General features: G+C 46.4%; 58 non-coding genes across 58 annotated transcripts; 29 read left to right on the top strand and 29 right to left on the bottom strand.

Annotated features, from left to right (window-relative positions):
• Nucleotides 1-132: 132 nt before the first annotated feature.
• On the top strand, nucleotides 133-205 carry trnaa-agc (transfer RNA alanine (anticodon AGC)). Its single transcript has one exon. It is a non-coding gene; the product is annotated as a tRNA-Ala (tRNA).
• Nucleotides 206-366: 161 nt separating this feature from the next.
• trnai-aau (transfer RNA isoleucine (anticodon AAU)) lies at nucleotides 367-440 on the bottom strand. The gene has a single exon. It is a non-coding gene; the product is annotated as a tRNA-Ile (tRNA).
• A 253-nt stretch (nucleotides 441-693) lies between these two features.
• On the bottom strand, nucleotides 694-766 carry trnav-uac (transfer RNA valine (anticodon UAC)). Its single transcript has one exon. It is a non-coding gene; the product is annotated as a tRNA-Val (tRNA).
• Nucleotides 767-1,037: 271 nt separating this feature from the next.
• trnad-guc (transfer RNA aspartic acid (anticodon GUC)) lies at nucleotides 1,038-1,109 on the bottom strand. Its single transcript has one exon. It is a non-coding gene; the product is annotated as a tRNA-Asp (tRNA).
• Nucleotides 1,110-1,376: 267 nt separating this feature from the next.
• Nucleotides 1,377-1,449, top strand: trnaa-agc (transfer RNA alanine (anticodon AGC)). The gene has a single exon. It is a non-coding gene; the product is annotated as a tRNA-Ala (tRNA).
• A 680-nt stretch (nucleotides 1,450-2,129) lies between these two features.
• trnag-ucc (transfer RNA glycine (anticodon UCC)) lies at nucleotides 2,130-2,201 on the top strand. The gene has a single exon. It is a non-coding gene; the product is annotated as a tRNA-Gly (tRNA).
• A 79-nt stretch (nucleotides 2,202-2,280) lies between these two features.
• On the bottom strand, nucleotides 2,281-2,352 carry trnad-guc (transfer RNA aspartic acid (anticodon GUC)). The gene has a single exon. It is a non-coding gene; the product is annotated as a tRNA-Asp (tRNA).
• Nucleotides 2,353-2,619: 267 nt separating this feature from the next.
• On the top strand, nucleotides 2,620-2,692 carry trnaa-agc (transfer RNA alanine (anticodon AGC)). Its single transcript has one exon. It is a non-coding gene; the product is annotated as a tRNA-Ala (tRNA).
• A 681-nt stretch (nucleotides 2,693-3,373) lies between these two features.
• Nucleotides 3,374-3,445, top strand: trnag-ucc (transfer RNA glycine (anticodon UCC)). Its single transcript has one exon. It is a non-coding gene; the product is annotated as a tRNA-Gly (tRNA).
• A 418-nt stretch (nucleotides 3,446-3,863) lies between these two features.
• trnaa-agc (transfer RNA alanine (anticodon AGC)) lies at nucleotides 3,864-3,936 on the top strand. Its single transcript has one exon. It is a non-coding gene; the product is annotated as a tRNA-Ala (tRNA).
• A 161-nt stretch (nucleotides 3,937-4,097) lies between these two features.
• On the bottom strand, nucleotides 4,098-4,171 carry trnai-aau (transfer RNA isoleucine (anticodon AAU)). Its single transcript has one exon. It is a non-coding gene; the product is annotated as a tRNA-Ile (tRNA).
• Nucleotides 4,172-7,711: 3,540 nt separating this feature from the next.
• Nucleotides 7,712-7,783, top strand: trnag-ucc (transfer RNA glycine (anticodon UCC)). The gene has a single exon. It is a non-coding gene; the product is annotated as a tRNA-Gly (tRNA).
• A 418-nt stretch (nucleotides 7,784-8,201) lies between these two features.
• trnaa-agc (transfer RNA alanine (anticodon AGC)) lies at nucleotides 8,202-8,274 on the top strand. The gene has a single exon. It is a non-coding gene; the product is annotated as a tRNA-Ala (tRNA).
• A 488-nt stretch (nucleotides 8,275-8,762) lies between these two features.
• Nucleotides 8,763-8,835, bottom strand: trnav-uac (transfer RNA valine (anticodon UAC)). The gene has a single exon. It is a non-coding gene; the product is annotated as a tRNA-Val (tRNA).
• A 120-nt stretch (nucleotides 8,836-8,955) lies between these two features.
• On the top strand, nucleotides 8,956-9,027 carry trnag-ucc (transfer RNA glycine (anticodon UCC)). The gene has a single exon. It is a non-coding gene; the product is annotated as a tRNA-Gly (tRNA).
• Nucleotides 9,028-9,106: 79 nt separating this feature from the next.
• On the bottom strand, nucleotides 9,107-9,178 carry trnad-guc (transfer RNA aspartic acid (anticodon GUC)). Its single transcript has one exon. It is a non-coding gene; the product is annotated as a tRNA-Asp (tRNA).
• Nucleotides 9,179-9,445: 267 nt separating this feature from the next.
• Nucleotides 9,446-9,518, top strand: trnaa-agc (transfer RNA alanine (anticodon AGC)). Its single transcript has one exon. It is a non-coding gene; the product is annotated as a tRNA-Ala (tRNA).
• A 161-nt stretch (nucleotides 9,519-9,679) lies between these two features.
• On the bottom strand, nucleotides 9,680-9,753 carry trnai-aau (transfer RNA isoleucine (anticodon AAU)). Its single transcript has one exon. It is a non-coding gene; the product is annotated as a tRNA-Ile (tRNA).
• A 446-nt stretch (nucleotides 9,754-10,199) lies between these two features.
• On the top strand, nucleotides 10,200-10,271 carry trnag-ucc (transfer RNA glycine (anticodon UCC)). The gene has a single exon. It is a non-coding gene; the product is annotated as a tRNA-Gly (tRNA).
• A 652-nt stretch (nucleotides 10,272-10,923) lies between these two features.
• Nucleotides 10,924-10,997, bottom strand: trnai-aau (transfer RNA isoleucine (anticodon AAU)). The gene has a single exon. It is a non-coding gene; the product is annotated as a tRNA-Ile (tRNA).
• Nucleotides 10,998-11,250: 253 nt separating this feature from the next.
• trnav-uac (transfer RNA valine (anticodon UAC)) lies at nucleotides 11,251-11,323 on the bottom strand. The gene has a single exon. It is a non-coding gene; the product is annotated as a tRNA-Val (tRNA).
• Nucleotides 11,324-11,443: 120 nt separating this feature from the next.
• On the top strand, nucleotides 11,444-11,515 carry trnag-ucc (transfer RNA glycine (anticodon UCC)). Its single transcript has one exon. It is a non-coding gene; the product is annotated as a tRNA-Gly (tRNA).
• Nucleotides 11,516-12,166: 651 nt separating this feature from the next.
• On the bottom strand, nucleotides 12,167-12,240 carry trnai-aau (transfer RNA isoleucine (anticodon AAU)). Its single transcript has one exon. It is a non-coding gene; the product is annotated as a tRNA-Ile (tRNA).
• Nucleotides 12,241-12,685: 445 nt separating this feature from the next.
• trnag-ucc (transfer RNA glycine (anticodon UCC)) lies at nucleotides 12,686-12,757 on the top strand. The gene has a single exon. It is a non-coding gene; the product is annotated as a tRNA-Gly (tRNA).
• Nucleotides 12,758-13,175: 418 nt separating this feature from the next.
• On the top strand, nucleotides 13,176-13,248 carry trnaa-agc (transfer RNA alanine (anticodon AGC)). The gene has a single exon. It is a non-coding gene; the product is annotated as a tRNA-Ala (tRNA).
• Nucleotides 13,249-13,928: 680 nt separating this feature from the next.
• Nucleotides 13,929-14,000, top strand: trnag-ucc (transfer RNA glycine (anticodon UCC)). The gene has a single exon. It is a non-coding gene; the product is annotated as a tRNA-Gly (tRNA).
• Nucleotides 14,001-14,079: 79 nt separating this feature from the next.
• Nucleotides 14,080-14,151, bottom strand: trnad-guc (transfer RNA aspartic acid (anticodon GUC)). The gene has a single exon. It is a non-coding gene; the product is annotated as a tRNA-Asp (tRNA).
• Nucleotides 14,152-14,418: 267 nt separating this feature from the next.
• Nucleotides 14,419-14,491, top strand: trnaa-agc (transfer RNA alanine (anticodon AGC)). The gene has a single exon. It is a non-coding gene; the product is annotated as a tRNA-Ala (tRNA).
• Nucleotides 14,492-14,652: 161 nt separating this feature from the next.
• Nucleotides 14,653-14,726, bottom strand: trnai-aau (transfer RNA isoleucine (anticodon AAU)). Its single transcript has one exon. It is a non-coding gene; the product is annotated as a tRNA-Ile (tRNA).
• A 446-nt stretch (nucleotides 14,727-15,172) lies between these two features.
• On the top strand, nucleotides 15,173-15,244 carry trnag-ucc (transfer RNA glycine (anticodon UCC)). The gene has a single exon. It is a non-coding gene; the product is annotated as a tRNA-Gly (tRNA).
• A 652-nt stretch (nucleotides 15,245-15,896) lies between these two features.
• Nucleotides 15,897-15,970, bottom strand: trnai-aau (transfer RNA isoleucine (anticodon AAU)). The gene has a single exon. It is a non-coding gene; the product is annotated as a tRNA-Ile (tRNA).
• A 253-nt stretch (nucleotides 15,971-16,223) lies between these two features.
• trnav-uac (transfer RNA valine (anticodon UAC)) lies at nucleotides 16,224-16,296 on the bottom strand. Its single transcript has one exon. It is a non-coding gene; the product is annotated as a tRNA-Val (tRNA).
• Nucleotides 16,297-16,416: 120 nt separating this feature from the next.
• Nucleotides 16,417-16,488, top strand: trnag-ucc (transfer RNA glycine (anticodon UCC)). Its single transcript has one exon. It is a non-coding gene; the product is annotated as a tRNA-Gly (tRNA).
• Nucleotides 16,489-16,567: 79 nt separating this feature from the next.
• On the bottom strand, nucleotides 16,568-16,639 carry trnad-guc (transfer RNA aspartic acid (anticodon GUC)). Its single transcript has one exon. It is a non-coding gene; the product is annotated as a tRNA-Asp (tRNA).
• Nucleotides 16,640-17,139: 500 nt separating this feature from the next.
• On the bottom strand, nucleotides 17,140-17,213 carry trnai-aau (transfer RNA isoleucine (anticodon AAU)). Its single transcript has one exon. It is a non-coding gene; the product is annotated as a tRNA-Ile (tRNA).
• A 445-nt stretch (nucleotides 17,214-17,658) lies between these two features.
• Nucleotides 17,659-17,730, top strand: trnag-ucc (transfer RNA glycine (anticodon UCC)). The gene has a single exon. It is a non-coding gene; the product is annotated as a tRNA-Gly (tRNA).
• Nucleotides 17,731-18,148: 418 nt separating this feature from the next.
• Nucleotides 18,149-18,221, top strand: trnaa-agc (transfer RNA alanine (anticodon AGC)). Its single transcript has one exon. It is a non-coding gene; the product is annotated as a tRNA-Ala (tRNA).
• A 161-nt stretch (nucleotides 18,222-18,382) lies between these two features.
• trnai-aau (transfer RNA isoleucine (anticodon AAU)) lies at nucleotides 18,383-18,456 on the bottom strand. Its single transcript has one exon. It is a non-coding gene; the product is annotated as a tRNA-Ile (tRNA).
• Nucleotides 18,457-18,902: 446 nt separating this feature from the next.
• Nucleotides 18,903-18,974, top strand: trnag-ucc (transfer RNA glycine (anticodon UCC)). Its single transcript has one exon. It is a non-coding gene; the product is annotated as a tRNA-Gly (tRNA).
• Nucleotides 18,975-19,053: 79 nt separating this feature from the next.
• Nucleotides 19,054-19,125, bottom strand: trnad-guc (transfer RNA aspartic acid (anticodon GUC)). The gene has a single exon. It is a non-coding gene; the product is annotated as a tRNA-Asp (tRNA).
• A 995-nt stretch (nucleotides 19,126-20,120) lies between these two features.
• Nucleotides 20,121-20,192, top strand: trnag-ucc (transfer RNA glycine (anticodon UCC)). The gene has a single exon. It is a non-coding gene; the product is annotated as a tRNA-Gly (tRNA).
• A 79-nt stretch (nucleotides 20,193-20,271) lies between these two features.
• Nucleotides 20,272-20,343, bottom strand: trnad-guc (transfer RNA aspartic acid (anticodon GUC)). Its single transcript has one exon. It is a non-coding gene; the product is annotated as a tRNA-Asp (tRNA).
• Nucleotides 20,344-20,610: 267 nt separating this feature from the next.
• trnaa-agc (transfer RNA alanine (anticodon AGC)) lies at nucleotides 20,611-20,683 on the top strand. Its single transcript has one exon. It is a non-coding gene; the product is annotated as a tRNA-Ala (tRNA).
• A 161-nt stretch (nucleotides 20,684-20,844) lies between these two features.
• trnai-aau (transfer RNA isoleucine (anticodon AAU)) lies at nucleotides 20,845-20,918 on the bottom strand. Its single transcript has one exon. It is a non-coding gene; the product is annotated as a tRNA-Ile (tRNA).
• Nucleotides 20,919-21,171: 253 nt separating this feature from the next.
• trnav-uac (transfer RNA valine (anticodon UAC)) lies at nucleotides 21,172-21,244 on the bottom strand. Its single transcript has one exon. It is a non-coding gene; the product is annotated as a tRNA-Val (tRNA).
• A 120-nt stretch (nucleotides 21,245-21,364) lies between these two features.
• Nucleotides 21,365-21,436, top strand: trnag-ucc (transfer RNA glycine (anticodon UCC)). The gene has a single exon. It is a non-coding gene; the product is annotated as a tRNA-Gly (tRNA).
• A 79-nt stretch (nucleotides 21,437-21,515) lies between these two features.
• Nucleotides 21,516-21,587, bottom strand: trnad-guc (transfer RNA aspartic acid (anticodon GUC)). The gene has a single exon. It is a non-coding gene; the product is annotated as a tRNA-Asp (tRNA).
• Nucleotides 21,588-22,088: 501 nt separating this feature from the next.
• trnai-aau (transfer RNA isoleucine (anticodon AAU)) lies at nucleotides 22,089-22,162 on the bottom strand. The gene has a single exon. It is a non-coding gene; the product is annotated as a tRNA-Ile (tRNA).
• A 253-nt stretch (nucleotides 22,163-22,415) lies between these two features.
• trnav-uac (transfer RNA valine (anticodon UAC)) lies at nucleotides 22,416-22,488 on the bottom strand. The gene has a single exon. It is a non-coding gene; the product is annotated as a tRNA-Val (tRNA).
• A 120-nt stretch (nucleotides 22,489-22,608) lies between these two features.
• On the top strand, nucleotides 22,609-22,680 carry trnag-ucc (transfer RNA glycine (anticodon UCC)). The gene has a single exon. It is a non-coding gene; the product is annotated as a tRNA-Gly (tRNA).
• A 79-nt stretch (nucleotides 22,681-22,759) lies between these two features.
• Nucleotides 22,760-22,831, bottom strand: trnad-guc (transfer RNA aspartic acid (anticodon GUC)). The gene has a single exon. It is a non-coding gene; the product is annotated as a tRNA-Asp (tRNA).
• A 267-nt stretch (nucleotides 22,832-23,098) lies between these two features.
• Nucleotides 23,099-23,171, top strand: trnaa-agc (transfer RNA alanine (anticodon AGC)). Its single transcript has one exon. It is a non-coding gene; the product is annotated as a tRNA-Ala (tRNA).
• Nucleotides 23,172-23,332: 161 nt separating this feature from the next.
• Nucleotides 23,333-23,406, bottom strand: trnai-aau (transfer RNA isoleucine (anticodon AAU)). Its single transcript has one exon. It is a non-coding gene; the product is annotated as a tRNA-Ile (tRNA).
• Nucleotides 23,407-23,659: 253 nt separating this feature from the next.
• trnav-uac (transfer RNA valine (anticodon UAC)) lies at nucleotides 23,660-23,732 on the bottom strand. The gene has a single exon. It is a non-coding gene; the product is annotated as a tRNA-Val (tRNA).
• A 120-nt stretch (nucleotides 23,733-23,852) lies between these two features.
• On the top strand, nucleotides 23,853-23,924 carry trnag-ucc (transfer RNA glycine (anticodon UCC)). The gene has a single exon. It is a non-coding gene; the product is annotated as a tRNA-Gly (tRNA).
• A 346-nt stretch (nucleotides 23,925-24,270) lies between these two features.
• On the top strand, nucleotides 24,271-24,343 carry trnaa-agc (transfer RNA alanine (anticodon AGC)). The gene has a single exon. It is a non-coding gene; the product is annotated as a tRNA-Ala (tRNA).
• A 1,732-nt stretch (nucleotides 24,344-26,075) lies between these two features.
• Nucleotides 26,076-26,148, bottom strand: trnav-uac (transfer RNA valine (anticodon UAC)). The gene has a single exon. It is a non-coding gene; the product is annotated as a tRNA-Val (tRNA).
• A 120-nt stretch (nucleotides 26,149-26,268) lies between these two features.
• trnag-ucc (transfer RNA glycine (anticodon UCC)) lies at nucleotides 26,269-26,340 on the top strand. Its single transcript has one exon. It is a non-coding gene; the product is annotated as a tRNA-Gly (tRNA).
• The last annotated feature ends 12 nt before the right edge of the window (nucleotides 26,341-26,352 follow it).

The following is a 26,352-nucleotide window of genomic DNA, read 5'->3' as shown; positions in this document are numbered from 1 at the left end:
GTCCCAGAAACCTGAAACTGTGCATAGTTCTCCCTGTGCTACTGCTGAAGTGAGTCACCTCTGATCAACATGCTTCAGCCTTCTAAATGTTATGCTGTTGTCATGAGAGGCTAACAGCTCCTGTTTCTTCAAGGGGAATTAGCTCAAATGGTAGAGCGCTCGCTTAGCATGCGAGAGGTAGCGGGATCGATGCCCGCATTCTCCAACGAAGGTTTTGACTGTGTGAATGCCACTGAGAACAGCTTTAAAAACTATAAGTTTGAGTGTATAACTTCAGTGTACGTTATTTACCTGATTCACCATTTGCCTCTGCTTGACAGATGACCGTCTGAAAGCATGATATAGCAAAACAAAGAGAAGAACTTTTGGCCCGTACGGGGATCGAACCCGCGACCTTGGCGTTATTAGCACCACGCTCTAACCAACTGAGCTAACCGGCCCACAGTTGATAGCGGAACCCTTCAGGCATGACGGATGAATGTCCACCAGGTGTAATTGTTTTATTCTGTTTTTTTCCACATCCGAAGGCAAGCGCAGAAGGCACAACAACAGCACGGGGATGGCATGATTGCTTCCTGTGCTCGCAATTGTCTTAATAAGGCCTAACACAAAATATAGATTGTTCCCATCTACTAATGAGGTGTGATGACAGGCTTGCCCATAGTGTCAGACAAAAGACAAGAACTAAAGGCATGTTTCTGCCTGGTTTCGAACCAGGGACCTTTCGCGTGTAAGGCGAACGTGATGACCACTACACTACAGAAACCACAATTTTCCACCAAGCGTGCATGTGTCCCGCAGTGGAAATGACAGAGTTTGGTCATCTTTCCCAGGGGAAAATTTACACTGAGGGTCTTTCAGCAAAACAATGGTGTGCTTTTTTGTGGCGTTGGTGGTATAGTGGTGAGCATAGCTGCCTTCCAAGCAGTTGACCCGGGTTCAATTCCCGGCCAACGCATTGCCTTTAGCGCGTCGCACCTTGCTGATCCAAAACCTTTTCAGGTTTTTCGGCCGTAGGTTCAGAAAAAACATATTCTCTCCCCGTCGGGGAATCGAACCCCGGTCTTCCGCGTGACAGGCGGAGATACTGTCCACTATACTAACGAGGAAGCTTTGTGCAGCTGAATCTCTGCAACATGCAACAGGTAATACTGGCCCCTTCTCAATCTTCACAGAAGGTGTGTGTGTTCTTGTGCCTTTTTCATTAGGGAATGCATGGTGAGTGAGCTTGTCAGTGATGTGAAGTCCCAGAAACCTGAAACTGTGCATAGTTCTCCCTGTGCTACTGCTGAAGTGAGTCACCTCTGATCAACATGCTTCAGCCTTCTAAATGTTATGCTGTTGTCATGAGAGGCTAACAGCTCCTGTTTCTTCAAGGGGAATTAGCTCAAATGGTAGAGCGCTCGCTTAGCATGCGAGAGGTAGCGGGATCGATGCCCGCATTCTCCAACGAAGGTTTTGACTGTGTGAATGCCACTGAGAACAGCTTTAAAAACTGTAAGTTTGAGTGTATAACTTCAGTGTACGTTATTTACCTGACTCACCATTTGCCTCTGCTTGACAGATGACCGTCTGAAAGCATGATATAGCAAAACAAAGAGAAGAACTTTTGGCCCGTACGGGGATCGAACCCGCGACCTTGGCGTTATTAGCACCACACTCTAACCAACTGAGCTAACCGGCCCACAGTTGATAGCAGAACCCTTCAGGCATGACGGATGAATGTCCACCAGGTGTAATTGTTTTATTCTGTTTTTTCCACATCCGAAGGCAAGCGCAGAAGGCACAACAACAGCACGGGGATGGCATGATTGCTTCCTGTGCTCGCAATTGTCTTAATAAGGCCTAACACAAAATATAGATTGTTCCCATCTACTAATGAGGTGTGATGACAGGCTTGCCCATAGTGTCAGACAAAAGACAAGAACTAAAGGCATGTTTCTGCCTGGTTTCGAACCCGGGACCTTTCGCGTGTAAGGCGAACGTGATGACCACTACACTACAGAAACCACAATTTTCCACCAAGCGTGCATGTGTCCCGCAGTGGAAATGACAGAGTTTGGTCATCTCTCCCAGGGGAAAATTTACACTGAGGGTCTTTCAGCAAAACAATGGTGTGCTTGTTTGTGGCGTTGGTGGTATAGTGGTGAGCATAGCTGCCTTCCAAGCAGTTGACCCGGGTTCGATTCCCGGCCAACGCATTGCTTTTAGCGCGTCGCACCTTGCTGATCCAAAACCTTTTCAGGTTTTTCGGCCGTAGGTTCAGAAAAAACATATTCTCTCCCCGTCGGGGAATCGAACCCCGGTCTTCCGCGTGACAGGCGGAGATACTGTCCACTATACTAACGAGGAAGCTGTGTGCAGCTGAATCTCTGCAACATGCAACAGGTAATACTGGCCCCTTCTCAATCTTCACAGAAGGTGTGTGTGTTCTTGTGCCTTTTTCATTAGGGAATGCATGGTGAGTGAGTTTGTCAGTGATGTGAAGTCCCAGAAACCTGAAACTGTGCATAGTTCTCCCTGTGCTACTGCTGAAGTGAGTCACCTCTGATCAACATGCTTCAGCCTTCTAAATGTTATGCTGTTGTCATGAGAGGCTAACAGCTCCTGTTTCTTCAAGGGGAATTAGCTCAAATGGTAGAGCGCTCGCTTAGCATGCGAGAGGTAGCGGGATCGATGCCCGCATTCTCCAACGAAGGCTTTGACTGTGTGAATGCCACTGAGAACAGCTTTAAAAACTGTAAGTTTGAGTGTATAACTTCAGTGTACGTTATTTACCTGACTCACCATTTGCCTCTGCTTGACAGATGACCGTCTGAAAGCATGATATAGCAAAACAAAGAGAAGAATTTTTGGCCCGTTCGGGGATCGAACCCGCCACCTTGGCGTTATTAGCACCACGCTCTAACCAACTGAGCTAACCGGCCCACAGTTGAAAGCGGAACCCTTCAGGCATGACGGATGAATGTCCACCAGGTGTAATTGTTTTATTCTGTTTTTTTCCACATCCGAAGCCAAGCGCAGAAGGCACAACAACAGCACGGGGATGGCATGATTGCTTCCTGTGCTCGCAATTGTCTTAATAAGGCCTAACACAAAATATAGATTGTTCCCATCTACTAATGAGGTGTGATGACAGGCTTTGCCATAGTGTCAGACAAAAGACAAGAACTAAAGGCATGTTTCTGCCTGGTTTCGAGCCAGGGACCTTTCGCGTGTAAGGCGAACGTAATGACCACTACACTACAGAAACCACAATTTTCCACCAAGCGTGCATGTGTCCCACAGTGGAAATGACAGAGTTTGGTCATCTTTCCCAGGGGAAAATTTGCACTGAGGGTCTTTCAGCAAAACAATGGTGTCCTTGTTTGTGGCGTTGGTGGTATAGTGGTGAGCATAGCTGCCTTCCAAGCAGTTGACCCGGGTTCGATTCCCGGCCAACGCATTGCCTTTAGCGCGTCGCACCTTGCTGCTCCAAAACCGTTTCAGGTTTTTCGGCCGTAGGTTCAGAAAAAACATATTCTCTCCCCATCGGGGAATCGAACCCCGGTCTTCCGCGTGACAGGCGGAGATACTGTCCACTATACTAACGAGGAAGCTGTGTGCAGCTGAATCTCTGCAACATGCAACAGGTAATACTGGCCCCTTCTCAATCTTCACAGAAGGTGTGTGTGTTCTTGTGCCTTTTTCATTAGGGAATGCATGGTGAGTGAGCTTGTCAGTGATGTGAAGTCCCAGAAACCTGAAACTGTGCATAGTTCTCCCTGTGCTACTGCTGAAGTGAGTCACCTCTGATCAACATGCTTCAGCCTTCTAAATGTTATGCTGTTGTCATGAGAGGCTAACAGCTCCTGTTTCTTCAAGGGGAATTAGCTCAAATGGTAGAGCGCTCGCTTAGCATGCGAGAGGTAGCGGGATCGATGCCCGCATTCTCCAACGAAGGTTTGGACTGTGTGAATGCCACTGAGAACAGCTTTAAAAACTATAAGTTTGAGTATATAACTTCAGTGTACGTTATTTACCTGATTCACCATTTGCCTCTGCTTGACAGATGACCGTCTGAAAGCATGATATAGCAAAACAAAGAGAAGAACTTTTGGCCCGTACGGGGATCGAACCCGCGACCTTGGCGTTATTAGCACCACGCTCTAACCAACTGAGCTAACCGGCCCACAGTTGATAGCGGAACCCTTCAGGCATGACGGATGAATGTCCACCAGGTGTAATTGTTTTATTCTGTTTTTTTCCACATCCGAAGGCAAGCGCAGAAGGCACAACAACAGCACGGGGATGGCATGATTGCTTCCTGTGCTCGCAATTGTCTTACAGTTTTTCTCAATTGGTTTGGCTCATTTCTTGAAACTGAGATGACATTCCTATAACTAAAAGGTAAATTGGCCAAACAGACTTACAGTTCTTCACAACACTTCAGATAACCAGCAAAATGTCATATGTCTCCCAAAACGTTCATTCTTGCTTCAAAATGAAGTCTTTCTCCCATATAAATAGTCAGTACCATAAAAATGGCATAGATCCTTCTCAATTGCTTTGGCACATTTTCATTAATTTTGTCCATCTGTCAAAATAAACTGGACGGTGCAGCAAAACTACATGGATCCTCATCACTGCTCATATCGCTCCAAAAACAGTTTACCCACGTGTCAAAACTGATTTCCTTTCTCACACAAATCATCAGTGCCCCCAAAATGCATTGTCCCTTTGGCATTGTGTAAGTACTGCAGGTCAAAATGCTTAGATGTTTTGTCTTTATGGCAGAGTTCTAGCTAAAGGAATACAATTTCCACACCACACACACTGCACTCAATCTGCTGAGGAAATTGTAACTATTTTTATTTACAAGTACATTTTTACACATTACTGTAGGTAGAAAGAAAAGAAAATACTAAGGAAAATGTATCAAATATACTATGTATACAAATTACAAAAACCTGCAAAAAACAAAACAAAATACATTACAGTAGGTAAAAAAATAGTCAAGCATCACAAATGCAATACAGTAACATTCTGACTACTCTGTGTCACTCCCCTCTCTCCATCACCTTCCTGGCCATCCATCCGCTGCAGTCTGTTTGGCCATAAATTCTCATCAACATTGCATCTGATATGTTCTTTAGCAATGCACTGTGGGAAGAATGCCTGAGCCATCCTCTACACTGATCGCCACAGGACTATATAATCATTATATCATCACAGGACTATATCATCGTTATATAATCACAGGACTAGCATCAAAGAACTAGCACCAGGCCAAGATGTATACAGTGGATAGAAAAAGTCTACACACCCCTGTTCAAATGGTAGGTTTTTGTGATGTAAAAAAAATTACAATAAGACAAATAATTTCTACCTATAATGTGACCTATAACCTGTACAATGCAATTGAAAAACAAACAGAAATCTTTCAGGGAGGTGAAGTAAAAATAAACAACTGAGATATTGAGGTTGCATAAGTGTGCACACCCTTTTATAACTAGGGGTGTTGCTGTGTTCAAATTTAACCAATAACCTTCAAACTCACTTTAAATTGGAGTCAGCACACACCTGTCAACAATTAAAGTGCCTCTGATCAACTCCAAATAAAGTTTAACTGTTCTAGTAGGCTTGTCCTGATATTTTTGTAGCCACATCTTTCAGCACAAGCCATGGTCCACAAAGAGATACCAGAGCATCAGAGGTATCTCATTATTCATAGATATCAGTCAAGTGAAGGCTACAAAAGTCATTAAATATACCATGGAACACTTTGAAGACTGTCATCATCAAGTGGAGAAAACATGGCACAAAAAGACATTACCAAGAACAAGACATTTGACAAAAATTGATGATAAGACAAGAGGAAAATTGGTCAAGGAGGCTGCCAAGAGGCCGACAGCAGCACTGAAGGAGCTGCAAGAATTTCTGGCAAGTCCTGGCTGTGTAGTACATGTGACAACAATCTGCCGACTTCTTCATATGTCTGTGCAAAACAAACATCCAGAAAACATCTAAGCTCTACTTAATTTTCCAAAAATTCATCTGATATCTACCAAACACATGTGGGAAAATGTGTTATGGTTTAATGAAACCAAGGTTAAACGTTTTGGACATAATTCCAAAAGGTATATTAGGCGCAAAAGCAACACTGCTCGTCACCAAAAGAACAGCATACCTACAGTGAAGCATGGTGGTGGCAGCATCATACTTTGGGGCTGTTTTTCTTCAGCTGGAACTGGGGCTTTATTCAGGGTGGACGGAATTTTGAACAGTTCCAAATACCAGTCAGTATTGGCAAAAACCTTCGGCCTTCTGGTAGAAAACTGAAGATGAAAAGGAACTTCATCTTTCAGCACAACAATGACACAAAGGACACATCTAAATCAACAAAAGAATGGCTTCAGCGGTATAAGATTAAGGCTTTGGAATGGCCCAGCCTGAATCCAGACCTGAATCCCATTGAACATCTGTGGGGTAATCTGAAGAGGGCTGGGCACAGGAGATGCCCTCACATTTTGTCAGATTTTGAGCAGTTATGCAAAGAAGAGTGGGCAAATTTTGCCACATCAAGATGTGTCACGCTGATCACGTGTCACTGTGTCACGGTTCCTACCCAAAAAGACTGAGTGCTGTAATAAATGCAAAAGATGTTGCAACAAAGTATTAGTTATATGTATTTAACCAGGTGATTTTAAGTTTTTTTTTTATATTTTTTCGCTGTAAAGATTTATATTTGTTTTTCAATTGCATTGTACAGGTTATAGGTCACATTAAATGTGAAAAAAGTTATGAAATTATTTGTCTTGCTTTAATTTTTTTTACAACACAACAACCTGGCATTTGAACAGGGGTGTGTAGACTTTTTATATCCACTGTATATAGAGCAATGCCAGCATTCAAAATAATAGACAACAAACTGATGGATTGGTCACCAGTAATGTGGGACACTCATTTTCGTCAAAACCTGCTTTCACCTGTTACCTACTCACCTGATTGTAATGAATTTATGAAATGTTCCAAAATATGTGTTCTGTATTGTATTACAATTTCTTAATTCATTTTGAGAATTGAGCAGACTATTCTGCAGATGATGACTTATATGATGAAATTGTGCTGACATGTTTTGGAGAGAACAACCATTACACTGAGAACTAACCAATTAAGATAGATCAACAAGATGCATTCTTTTGGAAAATGTACTAAATGTAGAATGATTGTGTTAAGTGTAGGCTACTTGTACAAAACCATTTGCAAAGATGTACTAAGTGCTTGAGACGTGTACAAAGCATTTGAAATGTGATGAAAGCAATGAGAAATGCCATTCTGTTATGAGAAACTGCAAGTTAGTTTGGGAATTTGTCCATGTTATTTTGAGAATGTCATCTCAGTTTCAAGAAATGAGCCAAACCAATGGAGAAAAACTGTAATAAGGCCTAACACAAAATATAGATTGTTCCCATCTACTAATGAGGTGTGATGACAGGCTTGCCCATAGTGTCAGACAAAAGACAAGAACTAAAGGCATGTTTCTGCCTGGTTTCGAACCAGGGACCTTTCGCGTGTAAGGCGAACGTAATGACCACTACACTACAGAAACCACAATTTTCCACCAAGCGTGCATGTGTCCCGCAGTGGAAATGACAGAGTTTGGTCATCTTTCCCAGGGGAAAATTTACACTGAGGGTCTTTCAGCAAAACAATGGTGTGCTTTTTTGTGGCGTTGGTGGTATAGTGGTGAGCATAGCTGCCTTCCAAGCAGTTGACCCGGGTTCGATTCCCGGCCAACGCATTGCCTTTAGCGCGTCGCACCTTGCTGATCCAAAACCTTTTCAGGTTTTTCGGCCGTAGGTTCAGAAAAAACATATTCTCTCCCCATCGGGGAATCGAACCCCGGTCTTCCGCGTGACAGGCGGAGATACTGTCCACTATACTAACAAGGAAGCTGTGTGCAGCTGAATCTCTGCAACATGCAACAGGTAATACTGGCCCCTTCTCAATCTTCACAGAAGGTGTGTGTGTTCTTGTGCCTTTTTCATTAGGGAATGCATGGTGAGTGAGCTTGTCAGTGATGTGAAGTCCCAGAAACCTGAAACTGTGCATAGTTCTCCCTGTGCTACTGCTGAAGTGAGTCACCTCTGATCAACATGCTTCAGCCTTCTAAATGTTATGCTGTTGTCATGAGAGGCTAACAGCTCCTGTTTCTTCAAGGGGAATTAGCTCAAATGGTAGAGCGCTCGCTTAGCATGCGAGAGGTAGCGGGATCGATGCCCGCATTCTCCAATGAAGGTTTTGACTGTGTGAATGCCACTGAGAACAGCTTTAAAAACTGTAAGTTTGAGTGTATGACTTCAGTGTACGTTATTTACCTGACTCACCATTTGCCTCTGCTTGACAGATGACCGTCTGAAAGCATGATATAGCAAAACAAAGAGAAGAATTTTTGGCCCGTACGGGGATCGAACCCGCGACCTTGGCGTTATTAGCACCACGCTCTAACCAACTGAGCTAATCGGCCCACAGTTGAAAGCGGAACCCTTCAGGCATGACGGATGAATGTCCACCAGGTGTAATTGTTTTATTCTGTTTTTTTCCACATCCGAAGCCAAGCGCAGAAGGCACAACAACAGCACGGGGATGGCATGATTGCTTTCTGTGCTCGCAATTGTCTTAATAAGGCCTAACACAAAATATAGATTGTTCCCATCTACTAATGAGGTGTGATGACAGGCTTGCCCATAGTGTCAGACAAAAGACAAGAACTAAAGGCATGTTTCTGCCTGGTTTCGAACCAGGGACCTTTCGCGTGTAAGGCGAACGTGATGACCACTACACTACAGAAACCACAACTTTCCACCAAGCGTGCATGTGTCCCGCAGTGGAAATGACAGAGTTTGGTCATCTTTCCCAGGGGAAAATTTGCACTGAGGGTCTTTCAACAAAACAATGGTGTGCTTGTTTGTGGCGTTGGTGGTATAGTGGTGAGCATAGCTGCCTTCCAAGCAGTTGACCCGGGTTCGATTCCCGGCCAACGCATTGCCTTTAGCGCGTCGCACCTTGCTGCTCCAAAACGGTTTCAGGTTTTTCGGCCGTAGGTTCAGAAAAAACATATTCTCTCCCCGTCGGGGAATCGAACCCCGGTCTTCCGCGTGACAGGCGGAGATACTGTCCACTATACTAACGAGGAAGCTGTGTGCAGCTGAATCTCTGCAACATGCAACAGGTAATACTGGCCCCTTCTCAATCTTCACAGAAGGTGTGTGTGTTCTTGTGCCTTTTTCATTAGGGAATGCATGGTGAGTGAGCTTGTCAGTGATGTGAAGTCCCAGAAACCTGAAACTGTGCATAGTTCTCCCTGTGCTACTGCTGAAGTGAGTCACCTCTGATCAACAGGCTTCAGCCTTCTAAATGTTATGCTGTTGTCATGAGAGGCTAACAGCTCCTGTTTCTTCAAGGGGAATTAGCTCAAATGGTAGAGCGCTCGCTTAGCATGCGAGAGGTAGCGGGATCGATGCCCGCATTCTCCAACGAAGGTTTTGACTGTGTGAATGCCACTGAGAACAGCTTTAAAAACTATAAGTTTGAGTGTATAACTTCAGTGTACGTTATTTACCTGATTCACCATTTGCCTCTGCTTGACAGATGACCGTCTGAAAGCATGATATAGCAAAACAAAGAGAAGAATTTTTGGCCCGTACGGGGATCGAACCCGCGACCTTGGCGTTATTAGCACCACGCTCTAACCAACTGAGCTAACCGGCCCACAGTTGAAAGCGGAACCCTTCAGGCATGACGGATGAATGTCCACCAGGTGTAATTGTTTTATTCTGTTTTTTTCCACATCCGAAGCCAAGCGCAGAAGGCACAACAACAGCACGGGGATGGCATGATTGCTTCCTGTGCTCGCAATTGTCTTAATAAGGCCTAACACAAAATATAGATTGTTCCCATCTACTAATGAGGTGTGATGACAGGCTTGCCCATAGTGTCAGACAAAAGACAAGAACTAAAGGCATGTTTCTGCCTGGTTTCGAGCCAGGGACCTTTCGCGTGTAAGGCGAACGTAATGACCACTACACTACAGAAACCACGATTTTCCACCAAGCGTGCATGTGTCCCGCAGTGGAAATGACAGAGTTTGGTCATCTTTCCCAGGGGAAAATTTGCACTGAGGGTCTTTCAGCAAAACAATGGTGTCCTTGTTTGTGGCGTTGGTGGTATAGTGGTGAGCATAGCTGCCTTCCAAGCAGTTGACCCGGGTTCGATTCCCGGCCAACGCATTGCCTTTACCGCGTCGCACCTTGCTGCTCCAAAACCGTTTCAGGTTTTTCGGCCGTAGGTTCAGAAAAAACATATTCTCTCCCCGTCGGGGAATCGAACCCCAGTCTTCCACGTGACAGGCGGAGATACTGTCCACTATACTAACGAGGAAGCTGTGTGCAGCTGAATCTCTGCAACATGCAACAGGTAATACTGGCCCCTTCTCAATCTTCACAGAAGGTGTGTGTGTTCTTGTGCCTTTTTCATTAGGGAATGCATGGTGAGTGAGCTTGTCAGTGATGTGAAGTCCCAGAAACCTGAAACTGTGCATAGTTCTCCCTGTGCTACTGCTGAAGTGAGTCACCTCTGATCAACATGCTTCAGCCTTCTAAATGTTATGCTGTTGTCATGAGAGGCTAACAGCTCCTGTTTCTTCAAGGGGAATTAGCTCAAATGGTAGAGCGCTCGCTTAGCATGCGAGAGGTAGCGGGATCGATGCCTGCATTCTCCAACGAAGGTTTTGACTGTGTGAATGCCACTGAGAACAGCTTTAAAAACTGTAAGTTTGAGTGTATAACTTCAGTGTACGTTATTTACCTGACTCACCATTTGCCTCTGCTTGACAGATGACCGTCTGAAAGCATGATATAGCAAAACAAAGAGAAGAACTTTTGGCCCGTACGGGGATCGAACCCGCGACCTTGGCGTTATTAGCACCACGCTCTAACCAACTGAGCTAACCGGCCCACTGTTGATAACGGAACCCTTCAGGCATGACGGATGAATGTCCACCAGGTGTAATTGTTTTATTCTGTTTTTTTCCACATCCGAAGGCAAGCGCAGAAGGCACAACAACAGCACGGGGATGGCATGATTGCTTCCTGTGCTCGCAATTGTCTTAATAAGGCCTAACACAAAATATAGATTGTTCCCATCTACTAATGAGGTGTGATGACAGGCTTGCCCATAGTGTCAGACAAAAGACAAGAACTAAAGGCATGTTTCTGCCTGGTTTCGAACCAGGGACCTTTCGCGTGTAAGGCGAACGTGATGACCACTACACTACAGAAACCACAATTTTCCACCAAGCGTGCATGTGTCCCGCAGTGGAAATGACAGAGTTTGGTCATCTTTCCCAGGGGAAAATTTGCACTGAGGGTCTTACAGCAAAACAATGGTGTGCTTGTTTGTGGCGTTGGTGGTATAGTGGTGAGCATAGCTGCCTTCCAAGCAGTTGACCCGGGTTCGATTCCCGGCCAACGCATTGCCTTTAGCGCGTCGCACCTTGCTGCTCCAAAACCGTTTCAGGTTTTTCGGCCGTAGGTTCAGAAAAAACATATTCTCTCCCCGTCGGGGAATCGAACCCCGGTCTTCCGCGTGACAGGCGGAGATACTGTCTACTATACTAACGAGGAAGCTGTGTGCAGCTGAATCTCTGCAACATGCAACAGGTAATACTGGCCCCTTCTCAATCTTCACAGAAGGTGTGTGTGTTCTTGTGCCTTTTTCATTAGGGAATGCATGGTGAGTGAGCTTGTCAGTGATGTGAAGTCCCAGAAACCTGAAACTGTGCATAGTTCTCCCTGTGCTACTGCTGAAGTGAGTCACCTCTGATCAACATGCTTCAGCCTTCTAAATGTTATGCTGTTGTCATGAGAGGCTAACAGCTCCTGTTTCTTCAAGGGGAATTAGCTCAAATGGTAGAGCGCTCGCTTAGCATGCGAGAGGTAGCGGATCGATGCCTGCATTCTCCAACGAAGGTTTTGACTGTGTGAATGCCACTGAGAACAGCTTTAAAAACTATAAGTTTGAGTGTATAACTTCAGTGTACGTTATTTACCTGATTCACCATTTGCCTCTGCTTGACAGATGACCGTCTGAAAGCATGATATAGCAAAACAAAGAGAAGAACTTTTGGCCCGTACGGGGATCGAACCCGCGACCTTGGCGTTATTAGCACCACGCTCTAACCAACTGAGCTAACCGGCCCACAGTTGATAGCGGAACCCTTCAGGCATGACGGATGAATGTCCACCAGGTGTAATTGTTTTATTCTGTTTTTTCCACATCCGAAGGCAAGCGCAGAAGGCACAGCAACAGCACGGGGATGGCATGATTGCTTCCTGTGCTCGCAATTGTCTTAATAAGGCCTAACACAAAATATAGATTGTTCCCATCTACTAATGAGGTGTGATGACAGGCTTGCCCATAGTGTCAGACAAAAGACAAGAACTAAAGGCATGTTTCTGCCTGGTTTCGAACCCGGGACCTTTCGCGTGTAAGGCGAACGTGATGACCACTACACTACAGAAACCACAATTTTCCACCAAGCGTGCATGTGTCCCGCAGTGGAAATGACAGAGTTTGGTCATCTTTCCCAGGGGAAAATTTACACTGAGGGTCTTTCAGCAAAACAATGGTGTGCTTGTTTGTGGCGTTGGTGGTATAGTGGTGAGCATAGCTGCCTTCCAAGCAGTTGACCCGGGTTCGATTCCCGGCCAACGCATTGCCTTTAGCGCGTCGCACCTTGCTGATCCAAAACCTTTTCAGGTTTTTCGGCCGTAGGTTCAGAAAAAACATATTCTCTCCCCATCGGGGAATCGAACCCCGGTCTTCCGCGTGACAGGCGGAGATACTGTCCACTATACTAACAAGGAAGCTGTGTGCAGCTGAATCTCTGCAACATGCAACAGGTAATACTGGCCCCTTCTCAATCTTCACAGAAGGTGTGTGTGTTCTTGTGCCTTTTTCATTAGGGAATGCATGGTGAGTGAGCTTGTCAGTGATGTGAAGTCCCAGAAACCTGAAACTGTGCATAGTTCTCCCTGTGCTACTGCTGAAGTGAGTCACCTCTGATCAACATGCTTCAGCCTTCTAAATGTTATGCTGTTGTCATGAGAGGCTAACAGCTCCTGTTTCTTCAAGGGGAATTAGCTCAAATGGTAGAGCGCTCGCTTAGCATGCGAGAGGTAGCGGGATCGATGCCCGCATTCTCCAACGAAGGTTTTGACTGTGTGAATGCCACTGAGAACAGCTTTAAAAACTGTAAGTTTGAGTGTATAACTTCAGTGTACGTTATTTACCTGACTCACCATTTGCCTCTGCTTGACAGATGACCGTCTGAAAGCATGATATAGCAAAACAAAGAGAAGAATTTTTGGCCCGTACAGGGATCGAACCCGCGACCTTGGCGTTATTAGCACCACGCTCTAACCAACTGAGCTAACCGGCCCACAGTTGATAGCGGAACCCTTCAGGCATGACGGATGAATGTCCACCAGGTGTAATTGTTTTATTCTGTTTTTTCCACATCCGAAGGCAAGCGCAGAAGGCACAACAACAGCACGGGGATGGCATGATTGCTTCCTGTGCTCGCAATTGTCTTAATAAGGCCTAACACAAAATATAGATTGTTCCCATCTACTAATGAGGTGTGATGACAGGCTTGCCCATAGTGTCAGACAAAAGACAAGAACTAAAGGCATGTTTCTGCCTGGTTTCGAACCCGGGACCTTTCGCGTGTAAGGCGAACCTGATGACCACTACACTACAGAAACCACAATTTTTCACCAAGCGTGCATGTGTCCCGCAGTGGAAATGACAGAGTTTGGTCATCTTTCCCAGGGGAAAATTTGCACTGAGGGTCTTTCAGCAAAACAATGGTGTCCTTGCTTGTGGCGTTGGTGGTATAGTGGTGAGCATAGCTGCCTTCCAAGCAGTTGACCCGGGTTCGATTCCCGGCCAACGCATTGCCTTTAGCGCGTCGCACCTTGCTGCTCCAAAACGGTTTCAGGTTTTTCGGCCGTAGGTTCAGAAAAAACATATTCTCTCCCCGTCGGGGAATCGAACCCCGGTCTTCCGCGTGACAGGCGGAGATACTGTCCACTATACTAACGAGGAAGCTGTGTGCAGCTGAATCTCTGCAACATGCAACAGGTAATACTGGCCCCTTCTCAATCTTCACAGAAGGTGTGTGTGTTCTTGTGCCTTTTTCATTAGGGAATGCATGGTGAGTGAGCTTGTCAGTGATGTGAAGTCCCAGAAACCTGAAACTGTGCATAGTTCTCCCTGTGCTACTGCTGAAGTGAGTCACCTCTGATCAACAGGCTTCAGCCTTCTAAATGTTATGCTGTTGTCATGAGAGGCTAACAGCTCCTGTTTCTTCAAGGGGAATTAGCTCAAATGGTAGAGCGCTCGCTTAGCATGCGAGAGGTAGCGGGATCGATGCCCGCATTCTCCAACGAAGGTTTTGACTGTGTGAATGCCACTGAGAACAGCTTTAAAAACTATAAGTTTGAGTGTATAACTTCAGTGTACGTTATTTACCTGATTCACCATTTGCCTCTGCTTGACAGATGACCGTCTGAAAGCATGATATAGCAAAACAAAGAGAAGAATTTTTGGCCCGTACGGGGATCGAACCCGCGACCTTGGCGTTATTAGCACCACGCTCTAACCAACTGAGCTAACCGGCCCACAGTTGAAAGCGGAACCCTTCAGGCATGACGGATGAATGTCCACCAGGTGTAATTGTTTTATTCTGTTTTTTTCCACATCCGAAGCCAAGCGCAGAAGGCACAACAACAGCACGGGGATGGCATGATTGCTTCCTGTGCTCGCAATTGTCTTAATAAGGCCTAACACAAAATATAGATTGTTCCCATCTACTAATGAGGTGTGATGACAGGCTTGCCCATAGTGTCAGACAAAAGACAAGAACTAAAGGCATGTTTCTGCCTGGTTTCGAGCCAGGGACCTTTCGCGTGTAAGGCGAACGTAATGACCACTACACTACAGAAACCACGATTTTCCACCAAGCGTGCATGTGTCCCGCAGTGGAAATGACAGAGTTTGGTCATCTTTCCCAGGGGAAAATTTGCACTGAGGGTCTTTCAGCAAAACAATGGTGTCCTTGTTTGTGGCGTTGGTGGTATAGTGGTGAGCATAGCTGCCTTCCAAGCAGTTGACCCGGGTTCGATTCCCGGCCAACGCATTGCCTTTACCGCGTCGCACCTTGCTGCTCCAAAACCGTTTCAGGTTTTTCGGCCGTAGGTTCAGAAAAAACATATTCTCTCCCCGTCGGGGAATCGAACCCCAGTCTTCCACGTGACAGGCGGAGATACTGTCCACTATACTAACGAGGAAGCTGTGTGCAGCTGAATCTCTGCAACATGCAACAGGTAATACTGGCCCCTTCTCAATCTTCACAGAAGGTGTGTGTGTTCTTGTGCCTTTTTCATTAGGGAATGCATGGTGAGTGAGCTTGTCAGTGATGTGAAGTCCCAGAAACCTGAAACTGTGCATAGTTCTCCCTGTGCTACTGCTGAAGTGAGTCACCTCTGATCAACATGCTTCAGCCTTCTAAATGTTATGCTGTTGTCATGAGAGGCTAACAGCTCCTGTTTCTTCAAGGGGAATTAGCTCAAATGGTAGAGCGCTCGCTTAGCATGCGAGAGGTAGCGGGATCGATGCCTGCATTCTCCAACGAAGGTTTTGACTGTGTGAATGCCACTGAGAACAGCTTTAAAAACTGTAAGTTTGAGTGTATAACTTCAGTGTACGTTATTTACCTGACTCACCATTTGCCTCTGCTTGACAGATGACCGTCTGAAAGCATGATATAGCAAAACAAAGAGAAGAACTTTTGGCCCGTACGGGGATCGAACCCGCGACCTTGGCGTTATTAGCACCACGCTCTAACCAACTGAGCTAACCGGCCCACTGTTGATAACGGAACCCTTCAGGCATGACGGATGAATGTCCACCAGGTGTAATTGTTTTATTCTGTTTTTTTCCACATCCGAAGGCAAGCGCAGAAGGCACAACAACAGCACGGGGATGGCATGATTGCTTCCTGTGCTCGCAATTGTCTTAATAAGGCCTAACACAAAATATAGATTGTTCCCATCTACTAATGAGGTGTGATGACAGGCTTGCCCATAGTGTCAGACAAAAGACAAGAACTAAAGGCATGTTTCTGCCTGGTTTCGAACCAGGGACCTTTCGCGTGTAAGGCGAACGTGATGACCACTACACTACAGAAACCACAATTTTCCACCAAGCGTGCATGTGTCCCGCAGTGGAAATGACAGAGTTTGGTCATCTTTCCCAGGGGAAAATTTGCACTGAGGGTCTTTCAGCAAAACAATGGTGTGCTTGTTTGTGGCGTTGGTGGTATAGTGGTGAGCATAGCTGCCTTCCAAGCAGTTGACCCGGGTTCGATTCCCGGCCAACGCATTGCCTTTAGCGCGTCGCACCTTGCTGCTCCAAAACCGTTTCAGGTTTTTCGGCCGTAGGTTCAGAAAAAACATATTCTCTCCCCGTCGGGGAATCGAACCCCGGTCTTCCGCGTGACAGGCGGAGATACTGTCCACTATACTAACGAGGAAGCTGTGTGCAGCTGAATCTCTGCAACATGCAACAGGTAATACTGGCCCCTTCTCAATCTTCACAGAAGGTGTGTGTGTTCTTGTGCCTTTTTCATTAGGGAATGCATGGTGAGTGAGCTTGTCAGTGATGTGAAGTCCCAGAAACCTGAAACTGTGCATAGTTCTCCCTGTGCTACTGCTGAAGTGAGTCACCTCTGATCAACATGCTTCAGCCTTCTAAATGTTATGCTGTTGTCATGAGAGGCTAACAGCTCCTGTTTCTTCAAGGGGAATTAGCTCAAATGGTAGAGCGCTCGCTTAGCATGCGAGAGGTAGCGGATCGATGCCTGCATTCTCCAACGAAGGTTTTGACTGTGTGAATGCCACTGAGAACAGCTTTAAAAACTATAAGTTTGAGTGTATAACTTCAGTGTACGTTATTTACCTGATTCACCATTTGCCTCTGCTTGACAGATGACCGTCTGAAAGCATGATATAGCAAAACAAAGAGAAGAACTTTTGGCCCGTACGGGGATCGAACCCGCGACCTTGGCGTTATTAGCACCACGCTCTAACCAACTGAGCTAACCGGCCCACAGTTGATAGCGGAACCCTTCAGGCATGACGGATGAATGTCCACCAGGTGTAATTGTTTTATTCTGTTTTTTCCACATCCGAAGGCAAGCGCAGAAGGCACAGCAACAGCACGGGGATGGCATGATTGCTTCCTGTGCTCGCAATTGTCTTAATAAGGCCTAACACAAAATATAGATTGTTCCCATCTACTAATGAGGTGTGATGACAGGCTTGCCCATAGTGTCAGACAAAAGACAAGAACTAAAGGCATGTTTCTGCCTGGTTTCGAACCCGGGACCTTTCGCGTGTAAGGCGAACGTGATGACCACTACACTACAGAAACCACAATTTTCCACCAAGCGTGCATGTGTCCCGCAGTGGAAATGACAGAGTTTGGTCATCTTTCCCAGGGGAAAATTTACACTGAGGGTCTTTCAGCAAAACAATGGTGTGCTTGTTTGTGGCGTTGGTGGTATAGTGGTGAGCATAGCTGCCTTCCAAGCAGTTGACCCGGGTTCGATTCCCGGCCAACGCATTGCCTTTAGCGCGTCGCACCTTGCTGATCCAAAACCTTTTCAGGTTTTTCGGCCGTAGGTTCAGAAAAAACATATTCTCTCCCCATCGGGGAATCGAACCCCGGTCTTCCGCGTGACAGGCGGAGATACTGTCCACTATACTAACAAGGAAGCTGTGTGCAGCTGAATCTCTGCAACATGCAACAGGTAATACTGGCCCCTTCTCAATCTTCACAGAAGGTGTGTGTGTTCTTGTGCCTTTTTCATTAGGGAATGCATGGTGAGTGAGCTTGTCAGTGATGTGAAGTCCCAGAAACCTGAAACTGTGCATAGTTCTCCCTGTGCTACTGCTGAAGTGAGTCACCTCTGATCAACATGCTTCAGCCTTCTAAATGTTATGCTGTTGTCATGAGAGGCTAACAGCTCCTGTTTCTTCAAGGGGAATTAGCTCAAATGGTAGAGCGCTCGCTTAGCATGCGAGAGGTAGCGGGATCGATGCCCGCATTCTCCAACGAAGGTTTTGACTGTGTGAATGCCACTGAGAACAGCTTTAAAAACTGTAAGTTTGAGTGTATAACTTCAGTGTACGTTATTTACCTGACTCACCATTTGCCTCTGCTTGACAGATGACCGTCTGAAAGCATGATATAGCAAAACAAAGAGAAGAATTTTTGGCCCGTACGGGGATCGAACCCGCGACCTTGGCGTTATTAGCACCACGCTCTAACCAACTGAGCTAACCGGCCCACAGTTGAAAGCGGAACCCTTCAGGCATGACGGATGAATGTCCACCAGGTGTAATTGTTTTATTCTGTTTTTTTCCACATCCGAAGCCAAGCGCAGAAGGCACAACAACAGCACGGGGATGGCATGATTGCTTTCTGTGCTCGCAATTGTCTTAATAAGGCCTAACACAAAATATAGATTGTTCCCATCTACTAATGAGGTGTGATGACAGGCTTGCCCATAGTGTCAGACAAAAGACAAGAACTAAAGGCATGTTTCTGCCTGGTTTCGAACCAGGGACCTTTCGCATGTAAGGCGAACGTGATGACCACTACACTACAGAAACCACAACTTTCCACCAAGCGTGCATGTGTCCCGCAGTGGAAATGATAGAGTTTGGTCATCTTTCCCAGGGGAAAATTTGCACTGAGGGTCTTTCAGCAAAACAATGGTGTGCTTGTTTGTGGCGTTGGTGGTATAGTGGTGAGCATAGCTGCCTTCCAAGCAGTTGACCCGGGTTCGATTCCCGGCCAACGCATTGCCTTTAGCGCGTCGCACCTTGCTGCTCCAAAACGGTTTCAGGTTTTTCGGCCGTAGGTTCAGAAAAAACATATTTTCTCCCCGTCGGGGAATCGAACCCCGGTCTTCCGCGTGACAGGCGGAGATACTGTCCACTATACTAACGAGGAAGCTGTGTGCAGCTGAATCTCTGCAACATGCAACAGGTAATACTGGCCCCTTCTCAATCTTCACAGAAGGTGTGTGTGTTCTTGTGCCTTTTTCATTAGGGAATGCATGGTGAGTGAGCTTGTCAGTGATGTGAAGTCCCAGAAACCTGAAACTGTGCATAGTTCTCCCTGTGCTACTGCTGAAGTGAGTCACCTCTGATCAACAGGCTTCAGCCTTCTAAATGTTATGCTGTTGTCATGAGAGGCTAACAGCTCCTGTTTCTTCAAGGGGAATTAGCTCAAATGGTAGAGCGCTCGCTTAGCATGCGAGAGGTAGCGGGATCGGTGCCCGCATTCTCCAACGAAGGTTTTGACTGTGTGAATGCCACTGAGAACAGCTTTAAAAACTATAAGTTTGAGTGTATAACTTCAGTGTACGTTATTTACCTGATTCACCATTTGAAAGCATGATATAGCAAAACAAAGAGAAGAACTTTTGGCCCGTACAGGGATCGAACCCGCGACCTTGGCGTTATTAGCACCACGCTCTAACCAACTGAGCTAACCGGCCCACAGTTGATAGCGGAACCCTTCAGGCATGACGGATGAATGTCCACCAGGTGTAATTGTTTTATTCTGTTTTTTCCACATCCGAAGGCAAGCGCAGAAGGCACAACAACAGCACGGGGATGGCATGATTGCTTCCTGTGCTCGCAATTGTCTTAATAAGGCCTAACACAAAATATAGATTGTTCCCATCTACTAATGAGGTGTGATGACAGGCTTGCCCATAGTGTCAGACAAAAGACAAGAACTAAAGGCATGTTTCTGCCTGGTTTCGAACCCGGGACCTTTCGCGTGTAAGGCGAACCTGATGACCACTACACTACAGAAACCACAATTTTCCACCAAGCGTGCATGTGTCCCGCAGTGGAAATGACAGAGTTTGGTCATCTTTCCCAGGGGAAAATTTGCACTGAGGGTCTTTCAGCAAAACAATGGTGTCCTTGCTTGTGGCGTTGGTGGTATAGTGGTGAGCATAGCTGCCTTCCAAGCAGTTGACCCGGGTTCGATTCCCGGCCAACGCATTGCCTTTAGCGCGTCGCACCTTGCTGCTCCAAAACCGTTTCAGGTTTTTCGGCCGTAGGTTCAGAAAAAACATATTCTCTCCCCGTCGGGGAATCGAACCCCGGTCTTCCGCGTGACAGGCGGAGATACTGTCCACTATACTAACGAGGAAGCTGTGTGCAGCTGAATCTCTGCAACATGCAACAGGTAATACTGGCCCCTTCTCAATCTTCACAGAAGGTGTGTGTGTTCTTGTGCCTTTTTCATTAGGGAATGCATGGTGAGTGAGCTTGTCAGTGATGTGAAGTCCCAGAAACCTGAAACTGTGCATAGTTCTCCCTGTGCTACTGCTGAAGTGAGTCACCTCTGATCAACATGCTTCAGCCTTCTAAATGTTATGCTGTTGTCATGAGAGGCTAACAGCTCCTGTTTCTTCAAGGGGAATTAGCTCAAATGGTAGAGCGCTCGCTTAGCATGCGAGAGGTAGCGGGATCGATGCCCGCATTCTCCAACGAAGGTTTTGACTGTGTGAATGCCACTGAGAACAGCTTTAAAAACTATAAGTTTGAGTGTATAACTTCAGTGTACGTTATTTACCTGATTCACCATTTGCCTCTGCTTGACAGATGACCGTCTGAAAGCATGATATAGCAAAACAAAGAGAAGAATTTTTGGCCCGTACGGGGATCGAACCCGCGACCTTGGCGTTATTAGCACCACGCTCTAACCAACTGAGCTAACCGGCCCACAGTTGAAAGCGGAACCCTTCAGGCATGACGGATGAATGTCCACCAGGTGTAATTGTTTTATTCTGTTTTTTTCCACATCCGAAGCCAAGCGCAGAAGGCACAACAACAGCACGGGGATGGCATGATTGCTTCCTGTGCTCGCAATTGTCTTAATAAGGCCTAACACAAAATATAGATTGTTCCCATCTACTAATGAGGTGTGATGACAGGCTTGCCCATAGTGTCAGACAAAAGACAAGAACTAAAGGCATGTTTCTGCCTGGTTTCGAACCAGGGACCTTTCGCGTGTAAGGCGAACGTGATGACCACTACACTACAGAAACCACAATTTTCCACCAAGCGTGCATGTGTCCCGCAGTGGAAATGACAGAGTTTGGTCATCTTTCCCAGGGGAAAATTTGCACTGAGGGTCTTTCAGCAAAACAATGGTGTGCTTGTTTGTGGCGTTGGTGGTATAGTGGTGAGCATAGCTGCCTTCCAAGCAGTTGACCCGGGTTCGATTCCCGGCCAACGCATTGCCTTTAGCGCGTCGCACCTTGCTGATCCAAAACCTTTTCAGGTTTTTCGGCCGTAGGTTCAGAAAAAACATATTCTCTCCCCGTCGGGGAATCGAACCCCGGTCTTCCGCGTGACAGGCGGAGATACTGTCCACTATACTAACGAGGAAGCTGTGTGCAGCTGAATCTCTGCAACATGCAACAGGTAATACTGCCCCCTTCTCAATCTTCACAGAAGGTGTGTGTGTTCTTGTACCTTTTTCATTAGGGAATGCATGGTGAGTGAGCTTGTCAGTGATGTGAAGTCCCAGAAACCTGAAACTGTGCATAGTTCTCCCTGTGCTACTGCTGAAGTGAGTCACCTCTGATCAACATGCTTCAGCCTTCTAAATGTTATGCTGTTGTCATGAGAGGCTAACAGCTCCTGTTTCTTCAAGGGGAATTAGCTCAAATGGTAGAGCGCTCGCTTAGCATGCGAGAGGTAGCGGGATCGATGCCTGCATTCTCCAACGAAGGTTTGGACTGTGTGAATGCCACTGAGAACAGCTTTAAAAACTATAAGTTTGAGTATATAACTTCACTGTACGTTATTTACCTGATTCACCATTTGCCTCTGCTTGACAGATGACCGTCTGAAAGCATGATATAGCAAAACAAAGAGAAGAACTTTTGGCCCGTACGGGGATCGAACCCGCGACCTTGGCGTTATTAGCACCACGCTCTAACCAACTGAGCTAACCGGCCCACAGTTGATAGCGGAACCCTTCAGGCATGACGGATGAATGTCCACAAGGTGTAATTGTTTTATTCTGTTTTTTTCCACATCCGAAGCCAAGCGCAGAAGGCACAACAACAGCACGGGGATGGCATGATTGCTTCCTGTGCTCACAATTGTCTTAATAAGGCCTAACACAAAATATAGATTGTTCCCATCTACTAATGAGGTGTGATGACAGGCTTGCCCATAGTGTCAGACAAAAGACAAGAGCTAAAGGCATGTTTCTGCCTGGTTTCGAACCAGGGACCTTTCGCGTGTAAGGCGAACGTGATGACCACTACACTACAGAAACCACAATTTTCCACCAAGCGTGCATGTGTCCCGCAGTGGAAATGACAGAGTTTAGTCATCTTTCCCAGGGGAAAATTTACACTGAGGGTCTTTCAGCAAAACAATGGTGTGCTTGTTTGTGGCGTTGGTGGTATAGTGGTGAGCATAGCTGCCTTCCAAGCAGTTGACCCGGGTTCGATTCCCGGCCAACGCATTGCCTTTAGCGCGTCGCACCTCGCTGCTCCAAAACCTTTTCAGGTTTTTCGGCCGTAGGTTCAGAGAAAACATGCTCTCTCCCCGTCGGGGAATCGAACCCCGGTCTTCCGCGTGACAGGCGGAGATACTGTCCACTATACTAACGAGGAAGCTGTGTGCAGCTGAATCTCTGCAACATGCAACAGGTAATACTGGCCCCTTCTCAATCTTCACAGAAGGTGTGTGTGTTCTTGTGCCTTTTTCATTAGGGAATGCATGGTGAGTGAGCTTGTCAGTGATGTGAAGTCCCAGAAACCTGAAACTGTGCATAGTTCTCCCTGTGCTACTGCTGAAGTGAGTCACCTCTGGGCAACATGCTTCAGCCTTCTAAATGTTATGCTGTTGTCATGAGAGGCTAACAGCTCCTGTTTCTTTAAGGGGAATTAGCTCAAATGGTAGAGCGCTCGCTTAGCATGCGAGAGGTAGCGGGATCGATGCCCGCATTCTCCAATGAAGGTTTTGACTGTGTGAATGCCACTGAGAACAGCTTTAAAAACTATAAGTTTGAGTGTATAACTTCAGTGTACGTTATTTACCTGATTCACCATTTGCCTCTGCTTGACAGATGACCGTCTGAAAGCATGATATAGCAAAACAAAGAGAAGAATTTTTGGCCCGTACGGGGATCGAACCCGCGACCTTGGCGTTATTAGCACCACGCTCTAACCAACTGAGCTAACCGGCCCACAGTTGATAGCAGAACCCTTCAGGCATGACGGATGAATGTCCACCAGGTGTAATTGTTTTATTCTGTTTTTTTCCACATCCGAAGCCAAGCGCAGAAGGCACAACAACAACACGGGGATGGCATGATTGCTTCCTGTGCTCGCAATTGTCTTAATAAGGCCTAACACAAAATATAGATTGTTCCCATCTACTAATGAGGTGTGATGACAGGCTTGCCCATAGTGTCAGACAAAAGACAAGAACTAAAGGCATGTTTCTGCCTGGTTTCGAACCAGGGACCTTTCGCGTGTAAGGCGAACGTGATGACCACTACACTACAGAAACCACAACTTTCCACCAAGCGTGCATGTGTCCCGCAGTGGAAATGACAGAGTTTTGTCATCTTTCCCAGGGGAAAATTTGCACTGAGGGTCTTTCAGCAAAACAACGGTGTGCTTGTTTGTGGCGTTGGTGGTATAGTGGTGAGCATAGCTGCCTTCCAAGCAGTTGACCCGGGTTCGATTCCCGGCCAACGCATTGTCTTTAGCACGTCGGGGAATCGAACCCCGGTCTTCCGCGTGACAGGCGGAGATACTGTCCACTATACTAACGAGGAAGCTGTGTGCAGCTGAATCTCTGCAACATGCAACAGGTCATACTGGCCCCTTCTCAATCTTCACAGAAGGTGTGTGTGTTCTTGTGCCTTTTTCATTAGGGAATGCATGGTGAGTGAGCTTGTCAGTGATGTGAAGTCCCAGAAACCTGAAACTGTGCATAGTTCTCCCTGTGCTACTGCTGAAGTGAGTCACCTCTGATCAACATGCTTCAGCCTTCTAAATGTTATGCTGTTGTCATGAGAGGCTAACAGCTCCTGTTTCTTCAAGGGGAATTAGCTCAAATGGTAGAGCGCTCGCTTAGCATGCGAGAGGTAGCGGGATCGATGCCCGCATTCTCCAACGAAGATTTTGACTGTGTGAATGCCACTGAGAACAGCTTTAAAAACTATAAGTGTGAGTGTATAACTTCAGTGTACGTTATTTACCTGATTCACCATTTGCCTCTGCTTGACAGATGACCGTCTGAAAGCATGATATAGCAAAACAAAGAGAAGAATTTTTGGCCCGTACGGGGATCGAACCCGCGACCTTGGCGTTATTAGCACCACGCTCTAACCAACTGAGCTAACCAGCCCACAGTTGAAAGCGGAACCCTTCAGGCATGACGGATGAATGTCCACCAGGTGTAATTGTTTTATTCTGTTTTTTTCCACATCCGAAGCCAAGCGCAGAAGGCACAACAACAGCACGGGGATGGCATGATTGCTTCCTGTGCTCGCAATTGTCTTAACAAGGCCTAACACAAAATATAGATTGTTCCCATCTACTAATGAGGTGTGATGACAGGCTTGCCCATAGTGTCAGACAAAAGACAAGAACTAAAGGCATGTTTCTGCCTGGTTTCGAACCAGGGACCTTTCGCGTGTAAGGCGAACGTGCTGACCACTACACTACAGAAACCACAATTTTCCACCAAGCGTGCATGTGTCCCGCAGTGGAAATGACAGAGTTTGGTCATCTTTCCCAGGGGAAAATTTACACTGAGTGTCTTTCAGCAAAACAATGGTGTGCTTGTTTGTGTCGTTGGTGTTATAGTGGTGAGCATAGCTGCTTTCCAAGCAGTTGACCCGGGTTCGATTCCCGGCCAACGCATTGCCTTTAGCGCGTCGCACCTTGCTGATGCAAAACCTCTTCAGGTTTTTCGGCCGTAGGTTCAGAAAAAACATATTCTCTCCCCGTCGGGAAATCGAACCCCGGTCTTCCGCGTGACAGGCGGAGATACTGTCCACAATACTAACGAGGAAGCTGTGTGCAGCTGAATCTCTGCAACATGCAACAGGTAATACTGGCCCCTTCTCAATCTTCACAGAAGGTGTGTGTGTTCTTGTGCCTTTTTCATTAGGGAATGCATGGTGAGTGAGCTTGTCAGTGATGTGAAGTCCCAGAAACCTGAAACTGTGCATAGTTCTCCCTGTGCTACTGCTGAAGTGAGTCACCTCTGATCAACATGCTTCAGCCTTCTAAATGTTATGCTGTTGTCATGAGAGGCTAACAGCTCCTGTTTCTTCAAGGGGAATTAGCTCAAATGGTAGAGCGCTCGCTTAGCATGCGAGAGGTAGCGGGATCGATGCCCGTATTCTCCAACGAAGGTTTTGACTGTGTGAATGCCACTGAGAACAGCTTTAAAAACTATAAGTTTGAGTGTATAACTTCAGTGTACGTTATTTACCTGATTCACCATTTGCCTCTGCTTGACAGATGACCGTCTGAAAGCATGATATAGCAAAACAAAGAGAAGAATTTTTTGCCCGTACAGGGTTCGAACCCGCGACCTTGGCGTTATTAGCACCATGCTCTAACCAACTGAGCTAACCGGCCCACAGTTGATAGCGGAACCCTTCAGGCATGACGGATGAATGTCCACCAGGTGTAATTGTTTTATTCTGTTTTTTTCCACATCCGAAGCCAAGCGCAGAAGGCACAACAACAGCACGGGGATGGCATGATTGCTTCCTGTGCTCGCAATTGTCTTAATAAGGTCTAACACAAAATATAGATTGTTCACATCTACTAATGAGGTGTGATGACAGGCTTGCCCATAGTGTCAGACAAAAGACAAGAACTAAAGGCATGTTTCTGCCTGGTTTCGAACCAGGGACCTTTCGCGTGTAAGGCGAACGTGATGACCACTACACTACAGAAACCACAATTTTCCACCAAGCGTGCATGTGTCCCGCAGTGGAAATGACAGAGTTTGGTCATCTTTCCCACGGGAAAATTTGCACTGAGGGTCTTTCAGCAAAACAATGGTGTGCTTGTTTGTGGCGTTGGTGGTATAGTGGTGAGCATAGCTGCCTTCCAAGCAGTTGACCCGGGTTCGATTCCCGGCCAACGCATTGCCTTTAGCG

Source organism: Astyanax mexicanus, unplaced genomic scaffold (assembly GCF_023375975.1).
Source record: "Astyanax mexicanus isolate ESR-SI-001 unplaced genomic scaffold, AstMex3_surface scaffold_31, whole genome shotgun sequence".
NCBI lineage: Eukaryota > Metazoa > Chordata > Actinopteri > Characiformes > Acestrorhamphidae > Astyanax > Astyanax mexicanus.
Note: the sequence above shows the minus strand (reverse complement) of the source record. Positions and strands in the feature narration are given on the sequence as shown.